The sequence below is a fragment of the Hypanus sabinus genome, chromosome 13 (genome assembly GCF_030144855.1).
Source record: "Hypanus sabinus isolate sHypSab1 chromosome 13, sHypSab1.hap1, whole genome shotgun sequence".
Taxonomy (NCBI): Eukaryota; Metazoa; Chordata; class Chondrichthyes; order Myliobatiformes; family Dasyatidae; genus Hypanus; species Hypanus sabinus.
In genome coordinates this window covers 23,458,836-23,475,870 of record NC_082718.1, presented here as the reverse complement: position 1 = coordinate 23,475,870, position 17,035 = coordinate 23,458,836, and the positions used below count along the sequence as shown (strand labels likewise).

Here is a 17,035-nt window from a genome sequence, read left to right as displayed (position 1 = left end):
TATATTTTGGTATCATTTAGGCTGCAAGAAATTAGCAGCCAAGTTTTTTGCTAGAAATCAAATATACAAAGACTGTATTGAAGTTACACTGTATAGTTCTAGGTTCATGGCAGAGGCAAAGCATAATTAAGTTTTCAACTAATCACAGTTCAAAAAGCTGAAGAGGCATTGGCAGTGAACCCTTTATGCTACTTTTAAAAAATGTAGCCTAAACTTACTGTGGCTTGGAAAGGAACTCTACAGAATTACCTGGGGACCTCACTGCTCTCAAAATATAGCGCCACTAATACTCTCCAGATCTGCTGGCCCCTTTTCTAACTGTGTCAAGAAAATGTTTACGTTCAGGATGGGTTCATCTGAAAGGTCAAAGAAATTTAGAGTCTTGAGATCCAACGACAATAGCACTAAAACTTCTCCCTCGAAAGGGGAGGAAGAAAAAAATAATTTAAAAATCATTTACTTGCTAAGATCAATGGAAACATTATTTCCACTGCATTTCAATTGCTACCAGCTTGTAATTTTATAAAATCACCATCACTGTGGCAAAAGAACCATGTTTCATCTGCACTTCAAAGGCTTATACAGATTGAAGAAAAAAGCATGCTTACGTGCTTACAATGCATTTAAAACCTTGATTAAAATAATGGGGACTATCTGGAGTAATTATTTGTGATTTCATCTAACGGACATTTGGCCACTAATCCAAAATACATGTACAAAACTGAAGTAAACAAGACATTAAAAAGTCAAAGCCATAGCACAGAATGGAGGGACTTAAAGAGTTGTGTCTCAAATAAGATATAGTTCAAAGAAATCATACTTTTTTAAATGGTCAGCTGGACCAGTTCATCAGTTTTCTTCACTATGAAGAACCTTTTTGAGAACAGAAATGCTTTCTCTTATATATTCACAAATATATTGTGTGGGGCTTATATATATTCAGTTTATATATATTCACAAGCCCCACACAATTTTATTAAAACAATATCTTATTTTGGTCCTACCTTAAACAAATCTATTCACAGTAAAACAAAAGTAAAATACTTTCTGGACTATTTCTAATGTATACCAATCCAATCTTCCAAATTTTCTTTACAAATAAAACTCCAAAAAAAACCAGTATGCATTTGACAACTGGATATTCCAATATGATGACAACTTCCTTTATTAGAGCAAGAACCCTATTCTTGTTCTTGCTTAAAATGTTCAACAAGCAACAAAATGATACAAGGAAATGTAAAAGTTTTGTAATTGCCAAATTGTTTCTTTGATCAAAATTCTACACAAACTTTGAGGAAATTTTGAACTTATATATTCAAACCACTGGGAGGATCCTGCATAGACAGTATTTTTCAAAAATTTCAATCTTTAACAAATAAGCAAAACATATGAAGAGACTAGCTAAATATTAAAAATTTTGGACAGAATTTCTAAGTGGATAGAAATGCCAGATCAGAGCGTACCGACATAAATATAAGGTAAAATGTTGCATAGGATCAGTTTAAAGGATAAGTATGTTGTTCAAGACACTAAAGAGAATAATTAAAGAGGGGGGAAAACTGCATCAGAACTACAAGGCCAAGTTAACAGAAAGAGATAAAATGAGATAATATTTCTGACTATTAATGTATTTTCATTTTAAATAGAATCGCACATATCCCCCAAAAAATCAGTAGTTAAAACTGAAAGAATTGCTTTACACACCTGCAGTTTTTAAGTGATTGGTGTAAAAAGCCTTTTACAAAAATCTATTGGACCCCCATGCAGCACAGACATACCACTGCATGGTAACAGCATTTTTGCTAAAGATATGACAATGTGCCTAATTTGTACTACATGCTCCCACTTAACTGCTGGTTACGTGCCATCCATATAGTGGGCTGGCATTCTTGCAGCAATCACTGTGAAAAGACCAAACAGACTGGCGCCTGATGTCTGGCATCTCCATGAGAAAGAAACGGCTGAATGACAATGGATGTCATCCAGACTTACGGCATGCAGCAACATGCACTGGCATGTGAAACTGTACAACACACTATTCTGTCCCACTCACCACTAGCAAAAGTCCACTCCAAGTTACTGCGATTACAACAGGTAAATTTCATAACACCTGTTTCAAAGTAAAATTAAGATGGCTCTTTCGTCCTTAGATCACCAAGCTTGGACACCTACAGTCCCAGCATTTTCCAGAACAATAAACTTTTGCCTCTTTCCAAGTTTCATTGAGAACATTGGGGGAAAAATATACTTCTGGAGTTGCAGTGAATGCACATGCTATTACTGAATACACCAGAATCTACATGAATGTATCAACATTATAAGATGTACTTTAAAAAATAGTGACTCCAGATATTAAAAAAATGGAAAGGCGAAAGAATCCGGATCCTGTTATCACTACACTCACAACACTTGGACTGCCAAATATAACTCCTGTTTATTTTAGGAGGAGAAGGATGGAAAAGCTTCCTTGATTTGTAACTCATAAACGTGGAATAAGTTTGATTTCTTGACTTCCTTCTCTCTAAACTTTAAATTATAAATTTATTCAAAAACATTCATTACTAATCTTTATTCATCATTTTTATTTTTATCTTGTCTTATTTATCTCATTCCTTTTTTTAGATAAATTCAACATTGTATTATTTCCTGGTAAACACTTTTGCTTATCTGAACACTAAAATAATAATTTCTTTAAAACTGATAAACGTACAAAACACCTTTTCAACTAAACCTTAATATGTATTAATATGTATTAATACAGTAAAATAATCTAAATTATCAAATTAATTTAAGTACTTTTTGATGTATTTATAAATTATGCCCATTTCTGAATGTCATTTTGAGCTATACCTACACTAGTCTGCAGTATTTAATTTTTGTTCACATTCTGAGAATATGCAACATTTTGCTTAGTTTCAGTTAGATATCCCGACATAACCTTTCTCAAGTGCCATGATGAATCAATTAATGATTCCCAATAGAATGGCCTTGAAACTCAATTTTAATTTTGTCATCTTTATTTTGGGCTGTTACTGTGAGTATTGCTGACACCTCAGGTCTGTTCAGTAAACTAATGTCGATCTCTTTACAGACATCAACACATTTATAAAAGATGGAAATACTTACAATATCTTTTAACTTGATAAATACCCAGAACTTAAGAATTTTAAAAATATATTTTTTCCCAAGAAGTGTGAAGTGGAGGTAAAATAAGTAACTTAGATAAGTTTCATTTTTCACTCAAGGTATTTAAGAAGGATGTTTTTTGAGAAGTGCACACTTCCAAGTTACAGTAATTGAAGACTTAAAAAAAAATACAAATTAAAAATTTGTACATTGTTAAAATAAAATCTACTAGAGGACATTTCTAAAATGAGTATCTCTAGAATTATATACACAGAAGGCATGTATTGTTGTCAGGCAAATATGAATCTCTTAAAAATCACACTGCAGTACAGTTTTACAGTTTTAAAAATAAACATAGATGCTGATGAAGTGGAATACATTATTAAAATAATGAGCCATACCAATACAGATCTTGTAACAGTTGCTCACGGAGGTTTGCTGTTTTAAAACAAAGATTAGAGACTGTCCTTATTCAAACTTCAAATGCTTCTGTCATAGCATATGGCATGGTAAGTTGGAAACCAAAACTTTTTGTGTGACTAGAATTTAAACAAAAGCAGGTTCTAATTATAAGCATGATAACAGAAATCAGGACCATAAATGGAAACAAAAATGCTATGTGCTTTTCCAAATCAGAACTCAAAAACTGTACACAATATTTTATGGCCAATACATGTATTCTGATTCGATTCAAACGAGATTCACTGCAAGGCTAAGTTTCTTCCTATGATCGGAATAGACTAACCCCCTGTTTAACTTGCAACAATACATTTAAACATATGTATCTTCCTTCTCATTTTATAAAGTACTTTGAAAAATAATTACAAATCTTTTACCAGAGTCACTGAAATAGTTGTGAGCTCACTCTGGTCTAATATATTGATTTAAACACTTTGAGTCAGATATGAACAATATTCTCATAAATAAAAAGAGAGACTTTGACATTGCTAAGCAAAGTCAACGTCTGGATGAGTCAACCTTATAACATCCTCTGAATCCCAGACAAATGTGTCGTCAAAAGTACAACTAAGAAGGGTGGATTATTTTTCCAAGTGCCAACTTATTTAAGAGGCTGAAATTATTTTCAAATAAGCACAATAATTGTCCCGTCTCATAGATTTTACATGTCAAAATTTATGCTTAAAATGCAATTACTTTTTAATATCAATCACTAAAAACAAAAGCTCCTGTTTCAGACATGTTTTTAGCATAAAAACACTTTGAAAGAAATGGTGATGAATATGAAAGACAAAAGTGAGGGAAAAAATGAACCGCAGGTTATAACAGCCAATATAACTTTTCTCCATTTTTAATTGCCTGCTGCGTTTGAGTCAGACATTACATTACAATTCAAAATCACGTACAGTAGTTCTGGAATCTAATTACACATTATCTGAAGATTTGATAAAATGTATTTCAAATAGTTGCCAAAGAATAATTGAAGGTCACTTCACAGAGAATACATAAAGTTCACAGAGTAATTTGCCTAGCATTTCAATCTAGAATGGCTGATGTTGCCATTATTGTCACTGTTTCAACATCATAACCGCTCTACAAAATAAAACTTAATAAACTGACACAATACCTTACATTAGATTTCAAAGAGACTCATTTCATGACCTTTACAAATGACACCTGGCATAGTCCTGGCAGAAGAAATATCTGTTTCTCAAAGAATGTCACCATCATAATCCCATTAGTCAATTTAAAATAAAATATAGGACTGCAACAAAGAATTGTCAGGCTCCTTTTATTTTTTGTTATCTTCTTAAAATGGACCTTTTTGTTTAAGCAAATGTTGATGACACTTAGGAATAACTAGTTTGCAGAGTTATTGCATCTGACTATTCATGGGAACAGAATTACTAACAATTATTAACCCATGGGATACTTGAGCTCTGATGGTAAACTGCTAATTCAGTTCTGCCTGGCTTAATATTCCCAACAGGTAACCTCTCTTCCACTAATTAACAAATATTTGAATTTAAATTAATTTAAGCACAAAAATTCAGGATGTTTAACTTTAAATTCAGGCTTCTTATATAAAAAAACAAAATTAGCATAAATACAGTCATACATGGCAAATGTGGCCACCATTCTGTATATTCCCCTGACATAAGCATGTTTGACCTTGTGCTGCTGATATTGATTGAGGTTAGAGTGCTGCTTGAGTATGGAATGTTGGCTAAGATACATTGGTTCTTCTTTTAAGTAGTGCCACAGGAACTTTATAACACTCCCTAAATTGCCAGAATAAACAAGTAGGTTTGTGGTATATTAACTGCACATATGTCTCAATACAGCTGTGGAAAGCAAGCCCAGACCATGTATTCATGTTGAAGGTTCAGAATCAGTTATTATAATTGACAGATATCATGAACAGTCCTGAAGAAGGGTCTCGGCCCTTAACATCAACTGCTTATTCCTCTCCATAGACGTTACCTGACCTGCTGAGTTCTGCCAGCATTTTGTGTGTATTGCTCTGGAGTTCCAGCATCTTCAGAATCTCACATTTATGTTGTGAAATTAGTTGTTTTGCACCAGCAATATAGTACAATACATAACATATACTATGAAGTATATAAATATAAATGTGTGTGGATATATGTATGTATTTTTTGTAGGTACTTAATTAACTTAGTAAAAAATAGTGAGGCAGTGTTCTTGGATCATTCAGAGATCTGAAGGCAGAGGGGAAGAAGCTGTTCCTAAAATGTTGACTATATGGCTTCACATGCCCCCCCCCCCCCCTCTAATAGTAGTAATGAAAAGAGGGAATGTCCTGGGTGGTGGGGGATTCTTAAAACTGGATGCCACTTTTTTGAGGTATTGCCTTTTGAAGAGGTCCTCGATGGTGGGGAGGCTGGTGTCCATGATGGAGCTGGTGCTTACACTATCAATATAGAAGCAATTGCTCAACAGATACACAGAAAAAAACAACCCAACAAACAGTAAACACAGCAAACTGTTCCAGATGTTAACATTCAATACCTGGTGCATAATACTCTGCCTACAAAAGTATTTTCCAATTGGCATCTAAACAAACTAATAGTTTAAACACTAGAATGGGGCAACATGGTAGCATAACTCTTTACAGCGATTAGGGTTCTATTTCTTCCACTGTCTGTAAGGAGCTTGTATGTTTTCCACGTGACCGTGTGGATTTTCTCTGGGTATTCTGGTTTCCTCCCACATTCTAAAGATGTACAAATTAAGAGTTATTAAGTTATGGGCATGCAATGTTGGTGTGTAAGCATGGCGACTCTTTCAGGCTGCCTTAGTACACCCTTGTGCTGTGTAAGTTGACGGTATAAACAACATATTTTACAGAATGTTTCAATGTATATGTGACAGAAAAATAATCTCTCTTTAATCAGATTATATGAATTCTTGGTTTTAACTAATAATGAATGCATTTGGTTCTGAAAAGATTACAATGATTTCAGCAGTACGAGTTAAACAATCACAGCCCTTAAAATGATCAAAATTGTGTTGGAAGTCAGGCAAAATATGTGAAGTTATTAGTCCAGAATTTGGAGTCAGCCTACTTACCTTCAACTATCGGAAAGCAAAATGAAAACAAAACATTAGAAAAACAGAAAATGCTGGAAATATTTAACAAGTCAGACAACAGCATCTGTGCGGAGTGGAACAGAAAGAACCAAGTTTCCACTGACCCAGCAGGCAGTGAGATATATTACAGGGTGGACATTGCTACAATGAATCCCATCCTTCCACAAAACAGCTGAAAGATATTGTGATTGCTGGGTATGTTATATCCCTGGTTTAAAGCTCAAAAACTTGGAATATGGTTGACATTGGAAAACATTAAAATTATTGAAATTAGTATTAAAAGTAAAAATACAAACTTTAAACACAAATAAACTTAACCAATTACCAATCTGAATATTCTGTCACTTACCCTAGCCTTTCCTACAACTACAAGGAATAGACAAGCTGTCTCTGTGTTACATCCACTTGTTCATGCAGATTCTTCACCAAAAATGCTGGAGAATTGTCCCAAATTTAAGCATCGAATTGGACACCAAGAGTTGTCCAACACTGCAGCAAAGCTGAAGAAGCTGCTGTAAACAGTTAGTACAAATTTTGGGAGTTCTATGTTTGCACAGAATTACAAAATCACAGAAGATTACTTATGCCAGTATGTTGACAGATAGAAAACTACTTACAATTTACTACACTCTACACCTTCACTGATTTCTTCATCACTGCCAAAATATACATATATATTATGAACTACAAAGAGAAATAATTAAATCCTAACAAGTATTTTAGAACAAACACGAGGGAATCTGCAGATGCTGGAGATTCAAACAACAACACACACAAAATGCTGATAGAACACAGCAGGCCAGGCAGCATCTATAGGGAGAAGCGCTGTCGATGTTTCGGGCCGAGACCCTTCGTCAGGACTAAAATATTTTAGAAGTTTTTTTTAAATTTCATGATTGAGAGACAGTTTCATCAAAGAAAATGACCACCCATGGATGCCATTAAACCTTTGTTTATTAGCAAGAAAAAAATGCCACTTAAAACCTCATTGCAAGTCTTGTCATTTAACAATAACAATAATGAAGTAATCAACAGATTTTGGTGTTTTAGAAAATTCTTATTTTGATGATTAGTGTAATCTCTGTTCACCTTGGTCGTTATTTTACAGTAGAATGCTGATTTCAGATTTTTCACAGCTGTCACAATCAGCTACAAAATGGACAGCGATAACCCACAAGCTTGAACTTGTAAATGCGTAGGGACAATATTTTGTAAGAGGCGGAACAAGACTCACATTTTTTGCCAACAGTATGGGGCTAAGGCATTTTACCTGCAGAAACTTTATGGTAAATGCACCTATCCTGCCAAGGGAAAGAGGAAGTATAACTGGAATGTGAAAGCCAAAAATGGGAAACACAACTGGGACAGATCGAATGAGGCACTCGAAGATGGTGTTTCAGAGGTTCAGGAATGGATTCCATAAAGGAATCCCAGAATCTCTGAATCCCAGAGAATGGCTTCTTTCAGCACTGTATAAACTGCTGGTGTGCAACTTAACAAATAAAGTTATGATTTGGAGAGTTTAAAAAATGATAATCAGCTAAATAAATAATTCTACACTTCAATATCAACGCACCATCTTCTAAATCAAATTGTCTTGCTTTCTGTTTCTCTGAAGATAACTACGCCCAATGCACTCATAGAATTTGTATGTATTAAAATAATGAAATAAATTTCAATGCTCACTTCTTGGAAAATAAGTATGTACTGAAACATTTATTAATCATAAAGGAATTATTTTTTGGAGTAATGAGCTATTTCTCTGACTTGTTGTCAAGTTCATGTTCCAACAATTACCAAGATGATAAATCAAAGTGTGGCATTACCTGATATGATTTTCCTTTATCTTATTCAACTCTGCAAATCTGATGCTACCCTGCAACATAGGGCAAGGTTTAGGCATTGATAACTACGAAACAGATCCCAAAGACATGAAGTTCAAAGTGCTGTTTTACGGCTGTCACTTAATATTGACTTATGGGATTATATAAATATCCTATATTATATATGGTGTAATTTGCATTGATTAAAGTTAGGATATTTATTTGAATGCATTTTACATCAAAGTTCCAGGTTATTTGGAACGCAATACCTTAAAACACTGATCTATCTGAGGTTTGATGTATCAGAAATTGAAAAGAATGCACAAGTAAAAGACCGTACAGAAGAGTAATACACAAAATGATGTTGGAAAAAGTCTGTTAGGGCAGGCACAGACAGAAAGGAGGACAAAATGGGAAATGTGATTGGCATCAATATAACTAAGTACTGTAATCCTTCTTTCACTAACATTTTATTATTCATATGGTACAAATGATGATTGAAAATGCTGGAATTATATAGTTCCAGCACGTATTAGTTTAGCAGTTAAGGTTTTTTTAATAACTGTAGTTATGGTTGTGATTAAATTTCTTTCGTTGAAAGCACAGGAAAAGGGAAGTTATCGAGGCAGTGATGGTATCCATACTCATGCAGATGGTAAACTCCTCCAGCATTTTCTGGTTTAGATCTATGCCTGAGATCCAGAAATAAAATTAAGGATTGTTTTTCCTGATATGTGAGTTAAGGAAAAACTGGCATTTATCTTAAATAAATTGCAATAAAACAATGCTGAGATTATTCTCAATGTTACATGCTTTATTTATTGTTTTTAACTACGGCAGAAGCAGCAGATTTCTGATAACTTATTTGGTCCAACACCATGAAAACTAAGTTAATATCTATAGTCAAAGTAAATTTAGTATCAAAGTACATATATGTTACCATGTGCCACCTTGAGTTTCATTTTCTTGCAAGCATATGCAGGAAAATAAAGAAATACAATGGAACATAAAAAGTTACAATAAATATAGACTGACAACCAATTAATATCCAAAAGACAAACTTGCAAATAAAAATAAATAATGTGGAGAGAATATGAGTTGTAGAGATATTGAAAGTGAGTCTATAGGTTGATAAATCTGTTCAGAGTTGTGATTGAAGTTATCCATGCAGGTTCAGGAGCCTGATGGTTATAGGGTAATAACTGTTCCTGAATCTGATGGTGTAGGACCCAAGGCTCCTATACTTCCTGCCAGTTGAAACAACATATCCATTGAAGTAAACATATTTAATTATTTTATCCAGCACTACTAATACAATATATTTTACATTTTCTCAAGCTCAGAAATTCTGCCTGTTGCTCCCAAGATTTGATTGATATTTACTGTGCACAGAAAAATAGCAAAAAAATCAAAATGTTATTTACTCAAAAAGTGGCACCTACAGCAACTCTCATTCACTGCAGACCAAATGTTACAGAGAAGGAGTTAAAACCTGTCTACTTATGTGGAGAAATGCACTCAGTAAAATAATTCTTCCATTATTTATACAAGAACAGCTGAGCACAAATATTTTACTTTACAACAAAGAATCAAGATCATTAATATAAAGGTTTACATTAAACAGAAGACACAAGGGCCACTAAATGAAAATATATTGAAGCTGTAATATTTATTCCTAAATGTAAAGCTTAAATATTTACAAGAATGCATCAAACTTTCTTTTTATACATTGATTAAAACATAAAAGCAGCATATAAAAGAGATGAGTTTTTGTTGCTTGTTTCATAATGTACACATAAGCTGTAGTTATCTTTTATATTAATCAATGGTTGGTAATGGCTTTACAGCAATGACTATTTAAGGAATGAATGGAGAATAAAATGATCATCTGCAGAATATTGCCAAGAAAGGCCTGACTTTATGCAAGAAAAATGAAAAGATCCATACAATTATTAAGTAATCTTGATCATAGGCCAATTTTTGTGTTGTATGGGTTGTAAGAATGAATGATGAATAATCTGGGAACAAACCGCTATTCCGTGCAGTTGCCTCTGTAGCCTCAACTCCTACCCCTGAAACCCAACCAATTCCTACACTACAGTGCGTGGTCCTCTACAATACAAAGCACAATAGAGAGGGGAGGTATTTTTATATTCTTAAAAACTGCCACCTTCCCTGTTGAAGACAATCTTTACCAATGAGATAATTGTGAACTTCTTAGTTTTTTGGTAAGAGCATTTTTTTTTGCCTTTATTTGGCTATAAATGGAAGGAGGGAACCCACTGTCAAATCTGTACCAAAAATCTGTACCTCAGCTTCTCACTAGAAAGTACACATCTTTATTCCTTCAAAAGATTAGCCCTTTGCAACTGTAGCATATCTATAGGCAGTTTCTTTGCTGATAATTTTGCTTCTATTGCTATGTCTTCCATTACCATTTTTTCAGAAGTAATGATTCAAGTACACATTAATATCACAAATTTGAGCAATGTTGGTGAAAATATTTCCTATCTTGGATAATTGAAAAAGATGGTATTGTCCTGACGAAGGGTCTCGGCCCGAAACGTCAACAGTGCTTCTCCCTATAGATGCTGCTGTGTTCTACCAGCATTTTGTGTGTGTTGTGGTATTGTCAGTGCATGGTTAGGATTAAAACTTCAAAGTTCAAGGGTGAAACCTTAACTCTTTTTCCCTCCACAGATACTGCTTGCCTTGCTAAGTGTTTCAAACATTTTCTGTTTATTAGTTTGACTACAAAATAATTTTATTACTACTATATTTTCTGACAAACTTAGCAACATATTCCATAGAGATTTGGCTGTCTTGTAACAACAGTGGAGTAAAATTAAGATAACACTACTACTACTATTACTACCCATGAACACCATTTCAGTTTTTTAAAAATACAAAATACTCATATATCATCCAATAATTTACAATGATAAACACAGGAGATTCCGCAAATGCTGGTCATCCAGAACAACACACAAAATTCCAGAAGAACTTAGTAGGTCAGGCAGCACCTATATAAAGGAATAATGAGCTGACATTTCGGGCCGAGTTCCTTCAACTAGAAACAGGCTTTGCTGACCAAGGTTCCCATTTTCCTACCTATCCATAGATCTACATGCTAGTGAAGTCAGTTATTGGCAATATTAATAGAATTGTGTGCTCCTATGGTGTCTGGTGAATCCTATTTGCCATGAGATGGAGGAATTTAATGCCAGGGTATGCCTGGAATTGAAGTCTGAAGTGCGGGCAGGGTGTGTGGTTGGAATCAGGGTTCTGGTTGGGATGGGTGCACCAGCGTTAGGAAGACGTCCATCGGTTTGCCAATGGAGATGAGCTCCTGTGTGCTTCCACTTTTCAGCTCAATCCTTTGTTGTTGTGGGAAGTCCATGCTCTTTTCCCTTTCAAATAATGAAGACTTAATGAGGTATGATATAATATGTTCAAAAATAGTATACAATAGTACACTGTCCTGTATAGTTCATGATGTATACTCTTGAGCCAGCAAAGCCAAATGAGAAGCAAAACAAAGTAAAAGCTGTGGACAATTTGGGCATGCAAAAGAAACATCTACAAAATATCTCTTTCGCCCATCTTCAGTGAAGGAAATCAGAATTATGGTTCAGATGGGATCACACCCAGTTCTTTCCTGGAAAAGTATAGAAATGCTGTTTACATTGCATGTGTACCAGCTTCTTTCCACAGTTCTCTTCACTAAGAAAATTGATTAACATACAATCTTCCCTTGTTTTGAAATTGTTATCATTTCTCTCTAACCTATTAATATATATAGTCCACTTCATTAGTCCTTTATTTCATAAAGTCCCTTCATTATTTTGTCTTGCCAATTGAATAGTCAAGTGTAGTACATTTTGGGTGTAGTCAGTATCTGTGAATATCCAGCTAATTTACAGACTATTCTTAGATCATAAAACATAGCAGCTGAATTAGGCCATTCAGCCCATCGAGCCTACTCTACTCTTCCATCATGGCTGATTCATTACCCCTCTCAACCCCATTCTCCTATCTTCTCCCAGTAACCTTTGAAGCCCTTACTAATGAAGAACCTATCAACCTCTGCCAGTGACTTGGCCTCCATAGTTGTCTGTGGTGACAAATTCCACCGATTCATCACCCTGTGGCTAAAGAAACCAATAAACTCATCTCATTTGGGTCCCTACGCCCAGTGAGAGGGTACAATATGTATTTATTGTTCCTGGAGTCCTGAAGTCTTCTGCAATCCCTAGACCAAGTTTTTTTCATATTACCCAGGCATATGAGATACTTGAAACTTGGCTCTTTTGCATTTTATCAAAATCCCAATAACCATAAGTATACAAAGAGATCAAAATTAAACAATGGTCTAAATGAAGCTCATTATTTATTCATTTAGAGGTACAGTGTGGAACAGGCCCTTCTGGCACAATGAGCTGCACCGCTCAGCAACCCATCTGTGTAACGCTAGGCTAATCACAGGATAATTTACAATGACTATAAGACCAAAAGACATAGAAGTAGAATTAGGCCACTCAGCCCATCGAGTCTGCTCCACCATTCCATCATGGCTGATCCTGGATCCCACTCAACCCCATACACCTGCCTTCTCACCATAACCATTGATGTCCTGACCAATCAGGAAACTATCGATTTTCAAGGTTCTTGTCCTCCACAGCTGTCTGTAGCACAACATTCCCCAGATTCACTACTCTCTGCCTAAAAAATTCCTTCTAACTCTGTTCTAAAGGGTCGCCCCTTCGAGTTCTGGACATCCCCACCATATGAAACATCCTCTCCACATCCACCTTATCTAGTCCTTTGAACATTTGGTAGGTTTCGACTAATGATGAATTAACCTACTGATTGGTAAGTCTTTGGACCGTGAGAGGAAACTGTAACACCGGAAGGAAACCCACACAGTTCACAGGGAGAACGTACAAACTTCTTAAAGCGGGTACTGGAATTGATCTCTGAACTCCCGAGCACCCTGAACTATAACAACGTCGTGCTAACCACTACACGACCTAAGGTATCTTGTATAAAGGCAAATGGTGTTCTTAGGTTTACAATGAAATTTCTGAAGGTATCATGGTTTTATTTAGACAAACCTTCATTTAGGCTAAGAAAATGATTAAGGTGGTTGACCACCCTTTTTAAAAATTGTTTTAGAACTTTTGCTTTGCGCAACATGAATCTTGGTATGAAAACTCACTCTTCAAATCATAAGGGTCAAAGAGAGATCACACAAATTTCAAAACAGTTTGGCGTCTCAACCTCTATTAGTGGTATGAACAACATTGCAAACCTAACAAGTCACTCCAGACCTCATTACAAAAGTAATACAAGGAATAGAACCCTGAAAGAGTAAAAAATGGAATAGGTATGCAAGAATGAAAAGAATGGCATATACTGAAAAAGATAAGATGGAGAGATTGCCAAACAGGTAAAACCCATACAGACTGTCATGATTAAAGAAAAAATGAAAGCAAAGTCAGCAATGACTTTACCGAGACACTCTGTCTACATTCAATTCCACTTAAATGAACACATAAGCAAATAATGAAAAAAATTCAAACAACTTTTTATCTGTACTCTTGCTAAGTGATTGACCAATAATGAATTTACATCATTTATCACTTGAACACTCTGTTACAATGGTCAATTCAAGATTGTACTCTATTATTACTATAGCTACATTTAATCCATTTCTTGAAGTTCTTGGATAATATTTTAAAGTAATCTGGTCCTGCAGGAAACCTTAAGAAATTTTAAGAGGGGGAGATAGAGGACAGGGTTGAGAGGCGGGTGAGGGAAGAGGAGAGAGTGATGAGGGAGAGAGGAAGAGAAGATTTGACCTTCAGAGCCTGTGATTTTTCAACAACAGAATATGCTGTATTTACTCATGTTTAACTGCAGATGTTCAAATGGAATAGAGACTTGGAATAGACAAAACGTATAAACGTCCTTCTTACAGAAATTGTTCATTACAACCTAATAAATAATGTGCATTTCCAAACTGACAACAGCTTTAATCTAATTTTAATGATGATATTCTAATAAATAAATGGCATTTGTTTATTTTTGTGAATATTACACACAGAAAAAGGGACACATTATAAAGAGACAGGCTGTTTCAAAGTTGAAGTCATGAAAAGCCACGATAGCTATGAAATGGACAGGAACTTTCTCTTACAATGAGTATGTTGAAAATAGACCAACTTGGTTTGTGACATTAATGTAGCTGTATGACATTCCAACATCCACAATTTTTGAGCAGGTGTTTAACTATGGCAAACATCACAACAATGTCAGAAACGTATAGTGCGCACGTAATAAAGGATTTTAGCTTAAGGTCAGCAATGACAGTTTACAGCTATTGCGTCGTCTGAGTTATTAAAATTGCAAAATCACTATGCTACATACTGGAAAGCAACTTTACCACAAACGAAGCTCGAGTCTGACATTTTCGACCTTTCAGCTTCAAAGTTATGAAGCCCTTGTGAATATTCTCACTAAAAAATTTGTATTTAATTATTACATGCTTCAATGTGTTTTAGTGTAAAACACAAGAAAAAAAAAACAGATACCTGCCAAGTGAAAGTCAAACAATGGGGTAATTTAAAATCTTATTAACAGCCATTATCTGTATGTATTTTCTTCATTGATTGGTAAGAAGGAAGATGAAAATGTCAAAAACACTCACACCTCAAAACAGTTAAGAAACAATAATATACAATTAGCAATAAAAGATAAACTAATACATATTAGTTTGTTCCTTTAAAGCTTAGACAATAATATTGTGATTGTAATACCCCAGTATACTCACTCAGAACATTGTTTAACGAACTTTCATTATGCCTTTCAAGTGCTTCTGCTTAAATACTCCATCCGCTGATCATACGACTCTTGGTGTTAGTTTTAACCTTCGCATCCATTTAAAAAATCAGTCTCACTTTAATCAAGTACATAAAAACAGGGCATGCTAGCAACTACGAAGTTCAGTTATATGCATGTGTGAGGCATTTTATCAACTAATTCTTTCAGTAGATTCATTACAAAACTTGACATATATGCTGCTAACTGGTGCTCTGTTATAAAGTTGCCTTAGGAAAATAACTCTAATAAGCTAATCTGACGGGGATACCTAGCCGAATTGCCACATCTCAGCCTGTGCTATTCTGGTGACAGTAAAGTCAATTCACACAAAATCTATAGGTGAAAAACCAGCAGTTGCTGAGCATGCAAGAGACAATTCTTCAGTGATTAACATTTAGCTGTGAGCTACTACTGTGCTGGACCACATTGCTGAATGCAAGATCCTTCCTTTATTGAATACTGCAGGGCAATGAAGTGAACCATAGCTATTTAAAAAACTAGTACTACCCTTCAGGAAAAAAATACTGAAATAGCTGTCACCTTCAGTGACCTGCAATGTAAAGCAGCAACTCCTGTTTAGAATTGCAAATGAAATGCAGCCTTTGAATCTAAGAAAGATAAAATCAGTTACAACTGCGCACGTTGCAAAATGAATTATGAAACCCAATGGGTAAATGTATGGGAAAAAAATGACCTCCGTTTGGCTGTGCAACACCAAAAAGAAAATACTAATTCTGCATACTTCTTTGGAAACTGTATTGACCTATTTTGTTTCTGAGAAGAATTACTTATTCTTACCCCTATGAACCCAAAAGCAGGATATGAACACTATCTCACTATTTTTTGCTCTTTATTGCACTACTTCTTTAATTTAAATTTATATAAATACATACATCTATATATAACAATTTCTTACTGCAATTTATAGTTTGTTTATCATCTGGTATAATCAAAATCAGATTTTGATTCTATTAGAAGTTGACGACATAGGCAGTTCACATTCTCATTGTCCTGTGAAAAGAATAATAGAACTTTCGCCTTCACTGTCTGTTCAGAATAAAACCAGTTATAAGAAATGTCTGCAAAGCAGTTGAGATCACAGAGACTAAATAAATATATCTAAAAGGAAAGGTAGTTAACATAACAATTCTGCTTCCTGGAAGGAGGGATTTGCAGGGTCTCAATAAACTCATAGTTAAATGTTGCATGACTGAGCATCAGAACATTTAAAAGTAACTTATTGCATGAATCACATTGACATTCATTATATATACTGCGTACAGCAAGCACTGGCAGTTCCTTTGTGGCCATTGAGTGGTGGCACGCATGCTTAATTCATTTACTCACAGAGGAAGGGATGTGGGTATATTTGGAGCTGTGTGGAAGAATCACTGTCACAACTCAAATTAGTTTCTTTCACCAGGTAGAGCAATACATCGAGCTGTCCAATATAATTACAGCTGTAACATGACACAGAAACACAGCGTTTTAGTGAAGAATTGCTTAAAGGCAGTTTGAAAGAGAAAGAAAGACCCAGTCATGAATAAATACTTGTAGCATCTCTACACATGAGAGGCTAATAAGTCAGTTTACATTGAGCCCAAGTATTTTGTATAAGTGTTGGGAGTTGT

General features: G+C 34.9%; 1 protein-coding gene across 3 annotated transcripts in view; it reads right to left on the bottom strand.

Moving 5' to 3' along the window:
* taf3 (TAF3 RNA polymerase II, TATA box binding protein (TBP)-associated facto) overlaps positions 1 to 17,035 on the bottom strand; it is a 243,060-nt gene that overhangs the window by 111,305 nt on the left and 114,720 nt on the right. The window contains exon 1 of one of the 3 annotated variants that reach the window (XM_059987330.1): positions 15,355 to 15,837. The exons of the other annotated variants lie outside the window; for them this stretch is intronic. The gene's annotated coding sequence lies outside the window, so the exon portion shown is untranslated. Of the gene's footprint in view, positions 1 to 15,354; positions 15,838 to 17,035 lie in introns of those variants that run through there. 3 annotated transcript variants of the gene reach the window in all.